The sequence below is a fragment of the Sorex fumeus genome, unplaced genomic scaffold (genome assembly GCF_029834395.1).
Source record: "Sorex fumeus unplaced genomic scaffold, SorFum_2.1 ptg000043l, whole genome shotgun sequence".
In the NCBI taxonomy this organism is placed as follows: Eukaryota; Metazoa; Chordata; class Mammalia; order Eulipotyphla; family Soricidae; genus Sorex; species Sorex fumeus.
The window spans coordinates 39,185,349-39,203,056 of NW_026606100.1; the positions used below are offsets into that span (position 1 = coordinate 39,185,349).

Consider the following 17,708-nt stretch of genomic DNA (forward strand, 5'->3'; position numbering starts at 1 on the left):
TTCCATCTCTGTTGTCTTGGCCTGGGATAGGTATCTTGTTTATGAACTCACCTAGAAGCTCATGGAAGTTTTAAAAAAAAAAGATATTCTCTATTTTTAAGTAATATTTGTTACAGTGGAAACATAAACTAATGAAAATGATGAGATATTGAAATGTTCATTTTTACAAGTATGAATTTCTTAAAAGTTGATTTTCACATTCTTGCTATAATCTGAAAGTTTCTTCAAAAAATTGCAACCAACCTATTTTATTTGGAGACATCATGAATTTTAAGGTTATTCTGTAAACTCTCAAAATACTTGTCATCCATTGACTTACACTTCATGAAAACTATTTGAAATGGTTTTATTATTTGGCTTTTTCTTTTTGCATAGGCCTGATGAATATGTTCCAAAAATATTAACGAAAGGACTAGAATTGGGGCTTGGGAACGTTTATATTTTTTAGATTGCTACTTCCTTTTCAACTAAGAAGAGTCCTGAAACTGCTGTTGTCTAAGGAGATAGTCCTATAAGCTTGACAGATTGCAGCTGTATCCTGTACTTTGTGTGAAAAATCTGTTTGCTTTCCCTCCTGTTCATTTAATTTTTTTAATTTAAAGATATATTAAAGCTTATTCCAGTGTTCCATGGAGCAACAAGTTGGATACATGCCCAGATGAAAATGTTAACAATGGTTAAATACTAGGTTATAGGCAGAGTGTGAATTAAATACAGGGTATATTTGCTATAAAAAACTGAATAACAAGGGGAAGCCTTCTGAATATTTTAAATGGAAGTCCCAAAGGCATTTGGATATTTTAAACTAATGTTATTATTGAAGTTTTATTTCTTTTATAAACCACCCACTTCCTTTACCAAAAAAACAAGTCAAATGCTTGTTCTATATTCTGACCATTCTGCTACCAATTTATTCTCTCTTGAAGCTTCACAATAATTTCAGGGTGTTACTTCTTTCACTATCCTTAAAATCTTCAATTGGCACTGGAAAAATATGGTGAGGACCTCCTTTCTTTCTTGGAATTTCATATACTAATATCTGTTGAAGCCTAACACAATAATAGATTGTTCACATTTGCACAAGTTTATTACTTTGGGTGGGCAGCAGGGGTCCTACCCCTTGCAGTGCTCAGAGAACCAGGCAGGATTGAAGTTGGGGCTTCTGCATCAAAAGCCTACACCAGCTCTTTGAATAACTCCCTTGGCTCAAATTCATTGACATCTTCACAGATAGCTTGAAAACGTTTTTCTATAAACTCACCCTACCTGAAGTGGAATATTTCATTGATGATAGAGAATGACAACATGTTCCTATCACAAGAATTTATTCCCATTTGGGCTGGAGTGATTGCACAGCAGGTAGGGCGTTTGCCTTGCATGTGGCTTACCTGGGTTTGATTCCCAGCATCCCATATGGTCTCCTGAGCACTGCCAGGGGTGGTTCCTGAGCACAGAGCCAGGTGTAACCCCTGTGCATCGCTGGGTGTGACCCAAAAAGCAAAAAAAAAAAAAAAAAAAAAATTCCATTTGAGCATTCTTTCTTGAGTGGCGGCTTTGCTCGAATGGTAAAATATTGGATAGCTTTCGAGTAGTGACTTAATAAGTGAAAGGAGAAACTTGGACTAGATGGACCTCAAATTCTTGTCACTAGAATTTGGACATTCACAGAGCCTGAGCCTCTGCTAAGACAAAATACAGTCATCTAATTGTATTAATGCTTCTTACTCCAAAACACCCATTTTATAGGTGTATGGTGAAAAGAAAGAAAGCTGATTGAGCTGTGTGATTTAGAAAGATGAAGCTACAGTTCCAGAGAGTGAGATCCATTCAACAGAGCTGCAAACAGAAATCACAGTAGTACTGGCAAATACGAATGGTCTGAAATTGTAAGTAGTGGACAGGGTTTTATGGATTAGTTTATTCAGTGATGCTCACCTTTATTAGTGTAGTACAGTCTACAAAGCCTTCCTTTGGGAGCGTAATCTAAGAAAATCTACTAGAAGTACTTTTTTTTGTAAGTAGTGAAACAAAGTTGGTACTGTACTTCATGCAGGGTAACTCTTACTGTAGTACACATCGATGTTGTAATACACAGATAAAATCCATGCACTTGTGGATTTGCATGGAGGCCCATTGTGACAAATGGCCTGGCTGATGATGAATTAGTTACAATAAGTCTGTAGTTAACCTTCTTGGTAGGTTCTTGGCAACTAACTTGAAGTGAAATGACAAACCTGTTTTACCTATATTATAGGCTAATATAAATAAGAGAGTATCTGGCCCACACGGCAGAGCCTGGCAAGCTCCCCGTGGCATATTTGATATGCCATACACAGTAACAAGTCTCACAATGTTACTGGGCCCGCTCGAGCAAATCGATGAACAACAGGAGGACAGTGACCGTGATAAATAAGAGTTAAATTCTTATGACATATTTCTGATCAGAAAACATTTACAGACTTCTAAATAAAGACCACTAACATAATGTTAAATAAAATAATTTGTGTTCATCCATTTACTCATTTTCTAGAGTTTTGGGGGCCTGGAGTCTCATTTTCAGTCTGCTCAGTACACAAGTCATTAGCTAACCCTGGATGTTGCAGGAGGCATTCACAGTCTCATTCAAACTGGGACAATTTAGACAACCAGTGAACCTAGTACCTAGTGAGCATGTGTCTGTGCATGTCTCTGGAGGAAGCTGGAGAACAGGCGTGGTGGGCGGGGGGATGGGGGCTCTGAACATAAAAACTGAACACAGATAGACATTGGCCTCAGTCAGGAATCTTTTTTTTTCATCAAATATTGTTGAATGAAAAATTGAGGACTTGCCGTATGCACTTTTTCTTAGGTGTTCCTATTATTTTTCTATGAGTAATATCATCCATGTGAGTCTGAAAAATGCTTTCCAGTAAACTCATCATAGAATGTTAACATTGTATGAAGTTTTAAGGATATCTAACTCAGTCGTTCATTTCCACTTGAGGAAACAAGATCCAGAAAGAGTTAAGTAGTTGGCCCAAACCCTAAATAAATTAGAATCAGTTGTTGGAACTGGAACTAGAACCTAATTTTGCTGACTCCTACAAGTTTTCTATTGAGAATACAAACCTTAGTACTGTATATATTTCACAGTATGAAGGGTACCCACAGGACTTTTCAGAGTGATAAGCAACTTTAGTTAGTGAATGAAACTAAATCTTCCATTCTTTTTCTATAAATCCCCTATTTGCTTTTCAGTAACTTTGAAAAATTGTATTCTGCCAGCAGACATATTCCCATATCACATTTTCTGTCATGTTCTTGGATGGTGATCATTTGACAAAATTAAAAATGACAGTAGTGTAGTCCCTATGTCATTAAGACTCCAGAATATTCTCATAATAAGGCAAATTTGTTTAACAGATATTCCCAACAGAGAACCATCACCCTACAGAAAATGTGGAGCTGGAGCGATAGCACAGCGGGTAAGGCATTCGCCTTACACGCGGCCAACATGGCCGACCCGAGTTCGATTCCTCCGCCCCTCTCGGAGAGCCCGGCAAGCTACTGAGAGTATTCGATATGCCAGACACAGTAACAGCAAAGTCTCCAATGGAGACGTTATTGGGCCCGCTCGAGCAAATCGACGATCAACGGGAGGGCCTTTACCTTTTACCTTTACCTTTACAGAAAATGTGAAAGGCGGGGAGTGGGGAGGAGCCTGTGTATGGGACTCCTGATTCTTTGCTGTGCATTAGGGATTTTATGCCCTTTTTTGTTTTCTCTTTGTTGTCGTCTCATCCTTTGATTATCTTGTCATTTTTCTTCCTCCTCCTCCACCTTTTACACCTGGTAGTGCTCAGGAACCACTCCTTTGCGTTGCAGTTCTGGAGACCAGCAGTGCCAGGGATGGAACCAGGGTGCCTGCATGCAAAACATGTGATCCAACCCTCTGAGCTATCTGCCCTGTTTATAAGGATGTGTTGGGGGGGTGTATCTTTGGGGTGACAAGCCACAACCAGTGGTGTTTAGGGCTCTGTGCTCAGAAGTGACTTCTGGAGAAACTTGTGGAACTATATATGGTGCCAGTTATTGAACCAGAATTTGTGCAAGGCACAAATTTATACTATTGCTCCAGCCCTGGGTTTTTGTTGTTGTTGTTGTTTAATGTATTTTGAAAAATCTTTGATTAGGTAGAGTTTATCAAGCTAAAAAGTAGTCTTCTCTTCCCTTATAAACAATATAAGGATCTTAAAACATTTAACTAACACCAAGTAAAGGGTGTTTGGAGGACCCGCACTCACTCAGCTTGGGAGATGCATGCCAAATGTAGACTATAGATCAAACACAATGGCCACTCAATGCCTCAGTTACAAACTACAACACCCAAAAGAAAAGAGAGAACAAAAGGGAATGCCCTGCCACAGAGGCGGGGTAGGGTGAGGGGATATGGCGTGGGGGTGGTGGGAGGGTTACTGGGATCATTGGTGGTGGAGAATGGGCACTGGTGGAGGGATGGGTACTCCATCATTGTATGACTGAAATATAAGCACGAAAGTTTGTAAGTATGTAACTGTACCTCACGGTGATTCACTAATTTAAAAAAAAATTAACTATTACTCTTTAGTTCCATTTTATATATTATTTATCAGGATTGAGTTTTGTTTTTTACTAACCCACTGTCTGTAGCACTGCCCTCCCGTTGTTCATCGATTTGCTCTAGTGGGCACCGGTAATGTCTCCATTGTGAGACTTGTTATTGTTTTTGGCATATCAAATATGCCATGGGGAGCTTGCCAGACTCTGCTGTGTGGGCGGGATACTCTTGGTAGCTTGCTGGGCTCTCCGAGAGGGTTAGAGGAATTGAACCCAGGTCGGCCACGTGCAAGGCAAACGCCCTACCTGCTGTTCGCTCCAGCCCTTTACTAACCCATAATATGTTATTGCTATTATTTTATTTTAGATGTTAAAAATTAGTTGCTCACAAATTTCTTTGAGTTTTCCTTTTCTCTCACTTTTTCCACTTATGATTTCTCTCTGAATTTCATTTTTTGCAATTTCCTTTACTAGGTTTACAGAAGTCTTAAATTTTGTTTTATTTTACATACTCTTGAAATATGCTTTGGTATACTATTCTAGGCTGATAATTTATTTTCTCAGCTCTTTGAAAATAAGATAGTCTTTGTTTTGAAGTCTCTTGCTAATCTTACTGTATTTTGTAGATGATTTGTCTCTAGACAGTTTTAAAATTTTCTATTTTTGCCATTATTGCCTTGATTATGAATGACATCTTCCCTGTTCTCTTTAGTGACACCAGTGTGTTGGGCTTCTTTATTCAGTGTCTTTTGACCTCCCCTTTACATATTCCTTTTTTCTGTTTCTAAGCTTTCTCTGGCTAGTTTTCTCAAATCTGTATTCCATTTAATCCATTTCCCACTTGGGTCTAGTCTACTTTTTAATGCATTCACTAAGTTTTTTTCAATTATTCAGTAGTACTTCAAACTTTCTGGTCTTTTCTCAATGTTCCATTGTCTGCAGTTCTTGGGAAAGAAATACCAAATTCTACTCTGTTGTCCCTGCTCACTCTTACTTTATGTGATTTGTATACATATGTACATATTTGTATACATATATGCTTTGTAATTTTGAATTGGGCAGGATTTTATCTGTGGGAGTTATAGGCTGCCTGCTTTGACAGCACCTTTCTCCACAGAGTTTGTTTTTCTTTGACCAGCTGTTTGGGAGTGTTAGCACATAAGACCGCTTTGTAGAACTCACTTGGCTTGGAGTTTTTTCTGGATGATGCTGGTGGGTAAATTCAAATCCCAAATTCTTGGAAGGGTAAACCTATTGTTATGAATTCTCAGGAGTGACTTTTTCCCCACTGAGCATTATGAAAAAGACATAAAAGAGTTTTTAAAATTAAATCACAATGAAACACACAATAGCAAAGTTGTTCATGATTGGGTTTCAGTCTTACAATGTTTCAACTCCTGTCCCTTCACCAGTGTACATTTCCCACCACCAATATCCCCAGTTTCCCTTCTGACCCACCCTACCCCCACCCCCCATCCTGGGCGCATAAAAGATTTTTTTTCTTCAACCCTCTTCTCTTTACTTTTGTTCTTCCCTCTTTTTTTAAAAAAATAAAAAAATCTTATCTGAGGGTATCACCCCTAAGGATTTGGGCTTTATTTGTGTATGTGGAAGTTGGTAAACTGTAGGTGTGAGTGGGGGGGGGGGGGGGGGGGGACGGGGAGATGGAGGGATGCCTATGACAACTCATTGCTGTGGGGAAAAAACCCCTCTGTCTTCCCTTACAACTGTAGCTTGAAGAAAACTTGGTTTCTAATTGAGTGATTTCTATTCCCCCCCGCCAGCCACCCCCACCAACATTGAGCTCATCATTTTCAGAAGACCAGGAAGTTTTCACATTTTACGTATGTTCTTACTTACCCTGGTAAAATGACTATTTGGGAGTTCTTTCATAACTTGTAAATTATTTATATTGCTTTGTGAAATAATTAAATATCTTCATAGTTTTTGTAAATTGTAAACTGAAATGAGAGTATGAGCATTTCTTAATAAACCATGTCTTTGTATTCTTGAGTTTTGCATGTTTGGATTTCTCTTTGAACCCTGACTACAAATTACTGTTTTTAAATAATGACCCAGCCAATGTGCTGCAGCTTTTTACCCTGTTCTGAATGTACTAATAACTCTGGTTTGTCTTGGTGCTTACTTGTTTATCAGGAATATCTTGACTTCTGTGTTGGCAAAGACTTGTTGAATGTACAGTGCCCTTTATCCAGTTCCTCTAGGAAGGTATTAGTGCTTATAAGCATTAACAGATTTCATAATGTAGTAAAATTATCTGCAGAAAGCAAACCTCTCATATTTTAAAAACTTTGTTTCTGAGGGCGAAACAATGGTAATAAATACTTGTTGAATTTGAAATTTAAGGAAGTAATTTGTTTCTGGCTGGAGGCTTTTCCAAAGTTCTTTCTGTCGTTTCTAGTGACATGATTGAAAAATATTCTAGATGAGTACTATTGCTTTCTGTTTCCAATATTTTTGTTTCAAGCTTAATAGGTTCAGGTTTGGGCCTTCTTTCCCCCCTTCTCCCTCCTCTTTTAATTAAAAGATTTTTTTTTGTATTGGACCAGCAGGAATCAGTTTAGAGGGCTTTAAAGCTGTTTTAGATTAATGACTTGGCAATTTGGAAATAGCCCATAGGAGTCAGTCAGTCTTGCTTATCTTGGGGTAAGTTTTAAAAACTCAGCAGTTGAGAATTGTTTCTGTAAGCTGCCAAATTGAAAGGCAGGTTTTTTTTTTTTTTTTAAAGGCCTACCTTGGGGCTGGAGCAATAGCACAGAGGGTAGGGCGTTTGCCTTGCACGTGGATGACCTGGGTTCGATTCCCAGCATCCCATAAGGTTCCCTGAGCACCACAAGGAGTAACTCCTGAGTGCATGAGCCAGGAGTAACCCCTGTGCATCGCCGGGTGTGACCCAAAAAGAAAGAAAAAACAAAACAGGCATACCGCCTTTCACATACCCTCTAATTCTTGCGATACAGTTTATGGGGTTCTGTAGTTTGAAAGGTGGCATTATGCACAGGATAAAAAGTCATGGCAGTAAATAATGAAACTCTGAACTTTACAGACTTAATTTTTTTTGAAGTTCTCAATTCTTAATTTTCTTATATTAAGTAATGCATTTTGTTGAGGTTTTTTTTTTTAAGTAATAGCCAATCGTTTTATATAGATAAACTTCCTCTGCATAGGAAGAAGCACCTCTTGTTTTTTATCCTCACATTTTCTTCTTCTTATATTTATTTATTGAATCACTGTGGGAAAAGTTACTAAGCTTTCAGGTTTGTCTCGGTTATACAATGATCAAACACCTTTCCCTTCACCAGTACTCATTTTTCACCACCAAGAACCCCAGTATACCCCCCCCCATCCCTCCCAATGCCTGTGAGGCAGATGATTTCTACTTAACTCTTCTCTACATTGATTACATTCATTATTTCGACAAAAGATGCACCATTTTTGTTTAGAATTCACCACCCCTCCCCCCAACAATCAGAATTGCTGAAAAGGCATTGTGAAATACTTGTTTTCTATAGCTGGTTATGAGAATCATATAATGTCACGCAGCCGCGATTTTGGATTTCTGCAAAGAACCAGATAATTATGAGATTGGTTTCTGTGCGTCTGGTGTTATGGCTGTGCCGGAGAGCCACTTGTGGGGGGCAACTTGTGACCTCAGTAAGGCATGAAAGTTGAGCCAGTACCGCCCCCCCTTCCCATGAGACTGCAGTTGCCCTGGTCACCACCAGCTCATATCTGGCTTTCCTATAAGCTCTGAGGCGGTGGCCACCTTGAGATCCGAAAACTTTCAGCTAACCAAAACCAAAACTGTTCTCTGGCTCCTAGTGTTCTACTCAGAACCACAGAACTGCCCTCGTGTGCCCAACCTCTTACGCTGCCAGTTTCTTGCTCCTCCTCTTCTCTTTTATTCTTGGCTTTTTGTCTCTGTCAAGGAGATTTGTTAGTTCCTCCTTTTCCTTCTTCCACCCAGTGTTTTTGCCCTTGCTGTAGTCATCTCCAAAAGGCTCAGGAAATTTTTACAAGGTTTTTTTTTTTTGTTTGCATATTCTCAATATTCTGAGGAAATTACTTACACACTGTCTAAAGGGTCATGCTTGTTAAGGAATTTCTGCACCAGGATTAAACCTGTCAGTTTAGCCCTTTTGAAAAGCAGGGGTTTGTTTTCTCCCCCCCCCCCCCTCAGAATTTAATTATAGTACAAGGTATGAACACCTTAAAGTACAGAGACTATTCTATGTATGTGCTGCTAAAAAGTTGATTGTCTCTTAAATGTAGGGAACTTACTGTTAAAAAGAACTTGGAATATTTAGAATAAAAAATTCACATAAGTAATCCTGTCATAATTTCTATGTTTTAGATGTTTTTACACTCAGATTGCCATATACTCGTGTAGTTAAATGATGAGCTTTTGGAGCCTGAGAAATCCTATAGCTGGTAAAATGCTTGCCTTATAGGCTGACCCAGTTTCAACCTCAAACACCACCTGAGTAATCTCTGAACACTTCACCAGGATTAATCCCTGAGTACAGCTGAGTGTGGCCCCCAGACAGAAACAAATAACAACAAACCTGAGGGGAGGGTGGGGATTTAAAAAGAAAGAAAAAGAAAAACTAAAGAGTAAATGATGATCTACATGGACTGTGGGATTTTTCACTTATATTTTCATACAGAAATATACTAAAATGCAAAATTTCAATCTTAATTAACATTATGGCCTTTTCACATCAGTATGAACTTAGTCAAGTCGACCTATTCTCAACAATTTTACATGGTATCCTTTTTACCTTTCTTAGAGTAGTCCAGTTTTCTAATCTATAAATGTTACTTTTTTCCTGTTCATCAACATTTTTCTTGGTCTATAAGTTTAGAATTAGATGCCTTTCACACATTGCTTGTAATCATTTGCATTTTTCTCTCATTGGATTCACCTTGTTTTGGGGCTGGAGAGATAGTACTTCAGGTAGGGCGCTTGCCTAGTACATGGCCAACCCAGGTTCAGTGACCAGTATCCTATATGGTCTTCTGAGCCCCTTAGGAGTAAGCATTAAGCACTGCCACGTGTGGCCCAAAAAACAAAAATGAAAAAAGTTTTTAAATGAAAGAAGCCTACCATGTAACAACATTAAGGACTTGGGTCTTTGTATTATATCTATGCCAAGTTGACTTGTCTTTGTTACTGACTTAGGCATTAATTTAGAACATTGTTTTTGCCTCTTTCTATGATGATGTTGTGGCAGATTACCCTGTGATTGACTTCCTGATAAATCATCTTAATTATTTCTAAGTCATTATAGTGTACAAACAAGGATTGTTCCAAGAAATGGCTTTTGAGTTTCTTTTCTTGGGGTACAAGTTGAAAGATTAGAGTGAAAACAAAAGCACATGACACAAAAATGTATGATTTGCAAATGGATTGTAGGTTCCTGTAGCTTAGATTATACAAACCACTGTAAACTATTAATTAGTGAGTTTCAATTTCCTTTTGTGCTATGTTCAATCTGTGATACTTCTATTTAAAGTAAAGTCATGTGTCAGAGTACAAGTTTTTATAAAATACTTCATGTTTGCATATATTTCTGCCAGGATTATATATCTGTCTCAATTCCTAATTAAAGGCAGGGGTGGGGAGGAAGGGAGGGTGTGCTATGAGCCACACCCAGTTGAGGTCAGAGGCTACTCCTGACTGAGCCCAGGGATTGCTCTGGGTGGTGCACAAAAGATCATGATTTGCCATGGATTAAATTCAGGCCTCCTGCATGCAAATCATGTGCTGTAGTCCTTCGCTTATCACCCCATCCCCCAATAGCTACTTTGTTTTTGTTTTATGACCACCCCCAGTAGTACTCAGAACTTAGTCCTGGTTATGTGCAGAGGGATCACTCCTGGCGAGGATGGGGCTACAATATGTGGTGCCAGGGATTGAACCCAGGTTCCTTACCTGCTATACTATCACTTGGGCCCCCCAATACCTACTTTTAAGATGATTCCTCAGTATAATTTCCTTGGTGCAATTATGCACTGTTTTCTTTCTGGTTCTTTAATACATCTGTTACAACACAACAGAAATTGGGAACAAGATAGTGAGCTCTAATGGCTTGGGTATTTTTGTTTGTCATTTAGTATTCGGCAGAGCCTGGCAAGCTACCCATGACGTATTCAATATGCCAAACACAGTAACAACAAGTCTCATGATGGAGACGTTACTGGGCCCACTCAAGCAAATCGATGAACAATGGGAGGATCGTGTCATGTCGTGTCGTTTTTAATATTGGAGCTTGAGGCCTCATATGGCACAGTAAACTTACAGGAGCTTTTATTCATCAGGCTGTCTTTGCAAGGGTGGCAAAACCAAGACTGCTCTCAAGTGGGAAATCACAGAATGTGGCCAGAGATGCTTGTAAGACAAAAGTTGTGTTTCACCAACTAAGAAGGGGCCCATTACCTTCTGATGCATGAAAAACCTGATTATGGTGTTATATCCAGGTTGTATAGTTGCTTCTGAGAACAAAGATCTGAGACAGGAAGAGCACTTTTGAGTGTTCCTGTATGCTAGGACTATTTCTGACAGAGGTTTCTTAGTCTAAATTGGCAGACTATTCTTTGAAGTCCTACATAACATTCACTCAACTCTTAACACCTCAGCTTTGGTTTGTCGTTTTTTCAGGTCTCTTTTTTTCCTCCCCTTGAGTTTTGCTCCCTTGGCTATTCTCTCAGTACTATTTGGTTACCCTATGACTGCCTGAGTTTTCTATAACACAGGTCTCCTCACACTATAAATTTGGCCTTTTTTTGAAAATCACTTGTAACGGGGGGGAAATCGCTTTACTTTTTATCTCCATTGCCACTCTGACCTTTTGTTGCTTAGCACTTTTCTCATCTTAAAGGAAAATAATAGTACTGCCAGTAGGATTGTGGGAGGTTCATGGATGGATAAATACATAAGATACATAAGAATCTGAATTATTCCAGTGGCTCCTTTAAATATTTGGCAGGAGTTACTTTTTTAAATCATAAAAACTTGCATATTGTCGGCTGTTCATCTCTTTTTAATATTTTTCTTTCTTGTGATAAACCCTGTGATCAATCGTCTTTTAGACCTCCAATTTGGGGGTACTTTGCTTTTCTTTTATGGTGACTGTTGTCTGTGTTTTATATTATTTTGCTACTGTGATCATAATTGAATGCCCATTACCTGGGTATATTTGTCATTCTGCTGGGTACATTCAGCAGAATCTCGCAGATATTTGCAGTGCCCTAGGCTCTATATCAAGGATTGGCATGCAGAGTGACCTATATGTATGTATGTATGTATGCATGCATGTTACCTATGTCTGTGCAAGTAAGGAAAACCCATGGACACATCTAGCTAATGAGTACTTCTAAAATGCTGTTACTTAAAGCCTCCTGGAGACCTAGATGAAGGAGCTTGAAATTGGTTCAAAAAGAATCAGACATATAGGATAGGTTTGAACTGGGTCCTGAATTCTCATTTGTTGGATAAAAGGAAAAATTATGTTCAATGAAAGGAGCTATTTATAAAAATGTGGGGAGAGATAGATGTATTAAGATAGAGTCACTGTGAAAAAAACCTGTCTCTAATGGTGAGTGAAAATTCTGCTTTATGTGCTGTTACTTTCTTTGTACAATGAGAAGCAAGGATAGAGGGTGGGGGAAGCATGAAAGCTTAGAAGCAACATATGAATGTGCTTATCTTGAACTTTGCCTCCTACTGTCAGTTTTCCCTCAACTTCTGTGTTTCTTTTCTTTGATCACTTACTACATGCCTGGAACGTTGCAGAGGTTATCTCTTTTTTTAGTTGGGGGTGGAGGGAAAGCTCCCTCTTCAAGGGGTCTGGTAGTCACTCCTAGTGATAGTACAGAAACTGGTAATCAGAAACTGGACTTGACAGTTCGTTGCAAGCCTCTGCGCCCACCCCCAGCCATCTTTGCATGCTCAGGGTGCTTGCAGGGGCAACACAAAGCAGTGCTTGGGACCAAACACATGTCCTTGAGCTTAGAAGGCATATATTCCCGACCCTTGAAAACTCCCCTCAGTCCCAAAGGGTTTTCTCTTAATTTGTATAACTTGATGAATCAAGATTTTTTTTTCTTATTGAAATGAGAAATCTGGTTTCAAGGAATTTTTAAAACAAAAATAGACTTGTTTAGGCTGCACAGTCTTTAAATAGAGGAGTCCCTTTGAACCAGACTAGTCCAGAGATCATGTTCTCTCATCCTAAAGTGAAATGTCAAACTTTAAGAATTTTAAACTAGGCGCAGCCAATAAATTAGTGACAGGCTGAATAACTGATGCTGATCGGCAAAATATTCCAAGTTTTGTTTCCTTCACTAAAGAAGTAAAGGGATTGAAGCAATTGAGTCTATAGTTCTTAGATAGGTACTATAATCGAGTATATAGTTCACAATATAACATTGTGATTTCTTCTTAAATTCTTTCCATTTATTTCATATCTGACCATTTAGTTACAAAAATAGTTACATTATGTAGTGGATAACGTTATAATGCAGAAATAGCAAAGATATAGCTATATGGAATTGTTTTTGGTGGATGGGGGGCTTGCAAGGTCACACTCTCAGTAGTGCTAAGGAAATACCCCGCTTTTGTATTCTGTAAACTAAATATTGTGGTGGTGCTGCCAATCAAACCAGGAGCAGCTTCATGCAGGGTAAGTGCCTTAACCCCTCTGGACTATCTGTCCAGCCCTAAAATCACTTTTAAAATAAAAAAAATAGTGATTGCCTCTGGGGATGTGGAAAAGGAGGTTGCCTGAGATTTCCCTGGAAAGTAACCTGAGGGAAATTTCTGGATGCAAGTAATGTTGTATGTCTTAATATGAGCTTGGGTTATGTACTTATACTTCTGTACTTCATTGTATGTAAATTTCACATTTGTAGAAAAAAAGTCTCAGTAAATAATATTGAACTCTAAGCAGTGAGATAGGTATATATATATATATATATATATATATACACACACACATATATATATACATGCACATATGTATGTACTTATGTATATTTAGGGAAAATACTTTAAAATGCAATAAAAAGATTATTAATACGTCCTAACCTGGAATCAGTATCTGGCATTCCAGAACATTCCCCAAGCACCACCAACCAGAAGTGATTCCTGAACACAGAGCCAGAAGTAAGCCCTGAGCATCACCAGGTGTGCTTCCAACAAAAAAGAGAGAGATTTATGGATGAACAGAGGAATGGGTAGATGAAAATAAGCAAATACTGTGTTAATAATAGAATCTAGGTAGTACTAATATGGTGCTCACTGAAAATTCAAATTTGGTGTTTATTTGAGGTGTTTTATAAATTATATATATGTATTATATCATTGAGAGGAAGTCAGTTTTCAAAACTAGTCAACAATTTCATATTGACAATCTCCACTTACAGGAGTGTCACCCCATTTATTAGATTCTAGTTAGATTGTCCTGAGTTTAATTACCTGATTTTAAACTGCCCAAACCAGCCTTTTCTATTCTTAGGCTACCTTTTTTAAAAGGGCAGTTTCTTTCCTTTGATATTTCAAGCAAGTCTAAATCTCCCACAGAGATGAAACTTGCCAACCAAGTGACTGAATTACTAATAGTTATACCCTGTTTCTAGAAGTGTCACCATCAGTCAAAAAGTAAAATTTTCCTCTCTTCTCTCACTCCAGACATAGCCTTGATTTATTTTTAAGGAAAAAAGCTTTCTTTGGTTTTTCACTTTGTCTTCAGTCTGTCATACATTTGATATGCCTTATATTTCTTTAACAAATTATACTTTGTGCTTTAATAGGCTTTCAGTTGGAAACAGCTTCTCATTGTTCTGATTTGAGGTCTGGCACTTGAGAGCCTCTTCATTCTTATGGGATAACTCTTGCCCTCATTCAGAGCAATTTATCTTGTCTTATTGGTTAAGCCTCAGCCCCTAGTGGTGCCCAGAATGAATATCCCATCCAAGTTGTATTTAAGAATGTGAAAGCATTAGAAGTACATGATCTTTTATGCAGCAAGACAGAAAGCTGCGGCCTTTAGAACAATGAAATCAATCATGGAACTCATTTCAAATATAAAAACACAGAAAGAGCTAAAATATGTTTTGAATTATTTGTTCAAAAAGTCATGTTTCTCTTTAACTTTCATATTAACAATTAATCAAGTTACTTTACATAACAAAGCACAAGTTATTTTGCATACAAAGAATTGAAAATACAACATAGTGAAATGTCATTATACCGACACTGAATGAAATATTTGAAATAAAATTGGCATTGGAGGTTAGAAAGGAATGGAAGAAAACTTTCTGGCTGTATATAAACCATAGGTACTTGTTAAGCCATAGGTACTCAGTAGAGAGTACTGAATTTTCTTTTAAATAGAATAAATGATGAGAAGGGGAAACAAAATTCAAGATAGTTGCCTTGGAACGATAGTTTCTCAATCTAACCCATCCCTGTGGACCCCAAGCAAGCTGCAGGTGAAAATAAAGTAAATTGCACAAGACTGAGCGACCAACTAGTAGGGGAGGGGCCTCAGAAAGAAAGCAAAGTCAAGAGGGGGACACAGCTGGATAAAGGTTGAGAAACATACTCTAGATTAGATCTGTAAATTTACGTGGATCTTTGAAATAGGCAGGTTTGTATGAGTGCCGATAATACCTGAACTGACAAAGAAAAACTTACTTTTCTGCATGGCTCTGGTGGAAGCATTGGTTCTGAATAACTTTAACATTTATAAGAATATTTTTTACCACAATGTCTGGAATTGAATGCAGGTCTTTCATATGCAATGCGTTCACTCCATCACAAAGCCACATCTCCAGCCCCGTAAGGGTTTTGTAAGGGACCAACTCCACATTGGACAAGCAACCATGAGTGCAAAAAAGTATTGGCTGGATTCAGCATACTGGGGACATGTAGATTCCTAAGAATGTCACACCTTGTCTATGCCAGAAAATCAGTGTCTATTCTTGATACTAAATCTGATGTCATTGCCAGATTTTTTCTCTTTATTGGAAGGTTGATATTCAGAAGGGAGAATATTTTTTAATGTATTTTGCTATGTGTTTTACAGTTTTTTGTTTTGTTTTTTTCTTTTAAGTTACGAAATAATACTGGCAACTCCCAAGAAAACTAGATCTGGATTTCATTTTGTATCTTCAACTCTGTGTGATCTTGTGCACATTCCTGACATGTTACAAACAGCTTGTGTCCCTGAATATGCAGTATCAATTTTCAGTGGTGAAAGCCCCAAAAGGAAACAGACTGATTCTTCCATGCACAAACAGCTGGGCAGTTGTGGATGGAATTAATTGCTGATATATATTGGCTGTGTTTTTCTTTTCTTGTCATTTCCTTTGCAGCTGTGAAAGTGAAGTTTGACTTGAAAACAGACATTTCCAGCAATGCAGATACAAAAAGTATCAAGATGGCGGTCTTCTTTTATAATACCCAAACTGTGACTTTTGAGATTTTTTAGTCTTTGGCAATTGGACCAGCAAGGGAAGGCAGCAGGTGAAACATAATCACATATATGGCTTAAAAATAATTAAGTCAGTCACATAGACTACAAAATGAATATTTTTGGAATGGACTAACATGGAATACTATAAGAGTAACCTCATAATTTAACAAAAGGCAAATCAGTCAGGACTTCCTTCCTTGGACGTCTAAAAGAGCACATTTTTTACTATACCATCTCTCAAAATATTTATTGTTCAGTATTCCAGACTGATTTATAGTGCTGGTATGAGAGAGTAGCAGTTGGCAAGGGTAGTGTGACATGTGTCATGAAAAACATTATTTTTCTGGTCTCCCAATCCTTTTCCATTGTTTATTTAAAAGTCTATGTAAAGGATTATACAACTTATGTTTTACATGTTTTAGAACTTCACTGAGAAACTTAGTATTTTATTTTATGAGTTATAGTTCATTTAGAAGTAATGCTTCTCTCTGAATATGCATGTAAAGTAGTATTGATTAAAATAACTTTGAACAATAATTAGATTTCTGGTAGCACTTTCAGTAACTAAAGTTTTTAGGTAGAATGTATACATCCTACTGAATATCTTATGAGGAATGATAAAAAAATTAATCTCTTAGGAAATTATTTGAGAAAGAACGTAATTGCATTTTTTGAAAGTGTAGCATGCATATTAATTTTCATTAAAGCAACCTTCATAGTTCATTTCTGTGTTCTACCAAAGCAAACTAAATTATATCTCTGTTTTTTAAGGCAACTTTTGATTAGTTAATATCAAAATATTCTTTCTGTTCTTGTGTTGCAAGAGAGCTAGAACCCTCTGAAGAAAGGTAGCAATCCTTATGTCAACATTCAGGTACCAATTCTGGTTATGCAGGCCAAAGTCAAGTTCTACAGTGAACACCTTGAGATATGCAGAAGCTGCTCTTGCTAAACTTAGAAGTTGGCATGGTTGGACTTCCTTTATAGTAATTCGCTTCCACCTAACATTCTGTTGATTGAGCTGTGGGGGATCTCCCATGCGCTATATCTTTACTTTCTCCACGAAAAAGAAACGCCCGTATTTTATTTCATGGGCAGTAAAACTGATCTACAGACATGAACTTTTCCCCTGTTTCTTGAGGAGGTAACTAACTGGTTGATTTAGATTCTGACGCCCTGAAAAATGTTGTGGCATATTAACGTGCAGTTTGCGCTCTCTGAAGTCTGACTGGGTGTGTTGCTTCCCCCAGAATGGGCTCCACCCTTGCTCTAACCACACGGAGCGTGGCTATCTAGCTGTTTAAAACAAAGTTCATTTTTAGGACAGCATTGCATCAGAATTGCCACACAAAAAACAGCTTAAGAAATGAACAGCAGCTCCAATTTATTTTTGTAAGTAATGGATTGTCTATTGTTAATACTGATAGCTTACAGCTTAGGGGGGAAGCACAGATAAGATAGATGGTTAATTTTGTGCCAGCTGCTAGTAGTATTCTGCATGCAGTATTCTGGGTGAGGAGCCTGTGGCCTTATCACTCAACCAAAATTATCACTATCTGTGCACTTGTTAATCTGCTTTTTGCCCTTAAGCCATTTACTAAATTGTTTTTGCATTGTATAGGGAGTGACATT

At 37.9% G+C, this 17,708-nt stretch overlaps 1 protein-coding gene across 3 annotated transcripts in view; it reads left to right on the forward strand.

Annotated features, from left to right (window-relative positions):
* The window catches only part of ADD3 (adducin 3), a 145,360-nt gene that overhangs the window by 58,110 nt on the left and 69,542 nt on the right, over positions 1-17,708 (forward strand). The window lies entirely within an intron of this gene.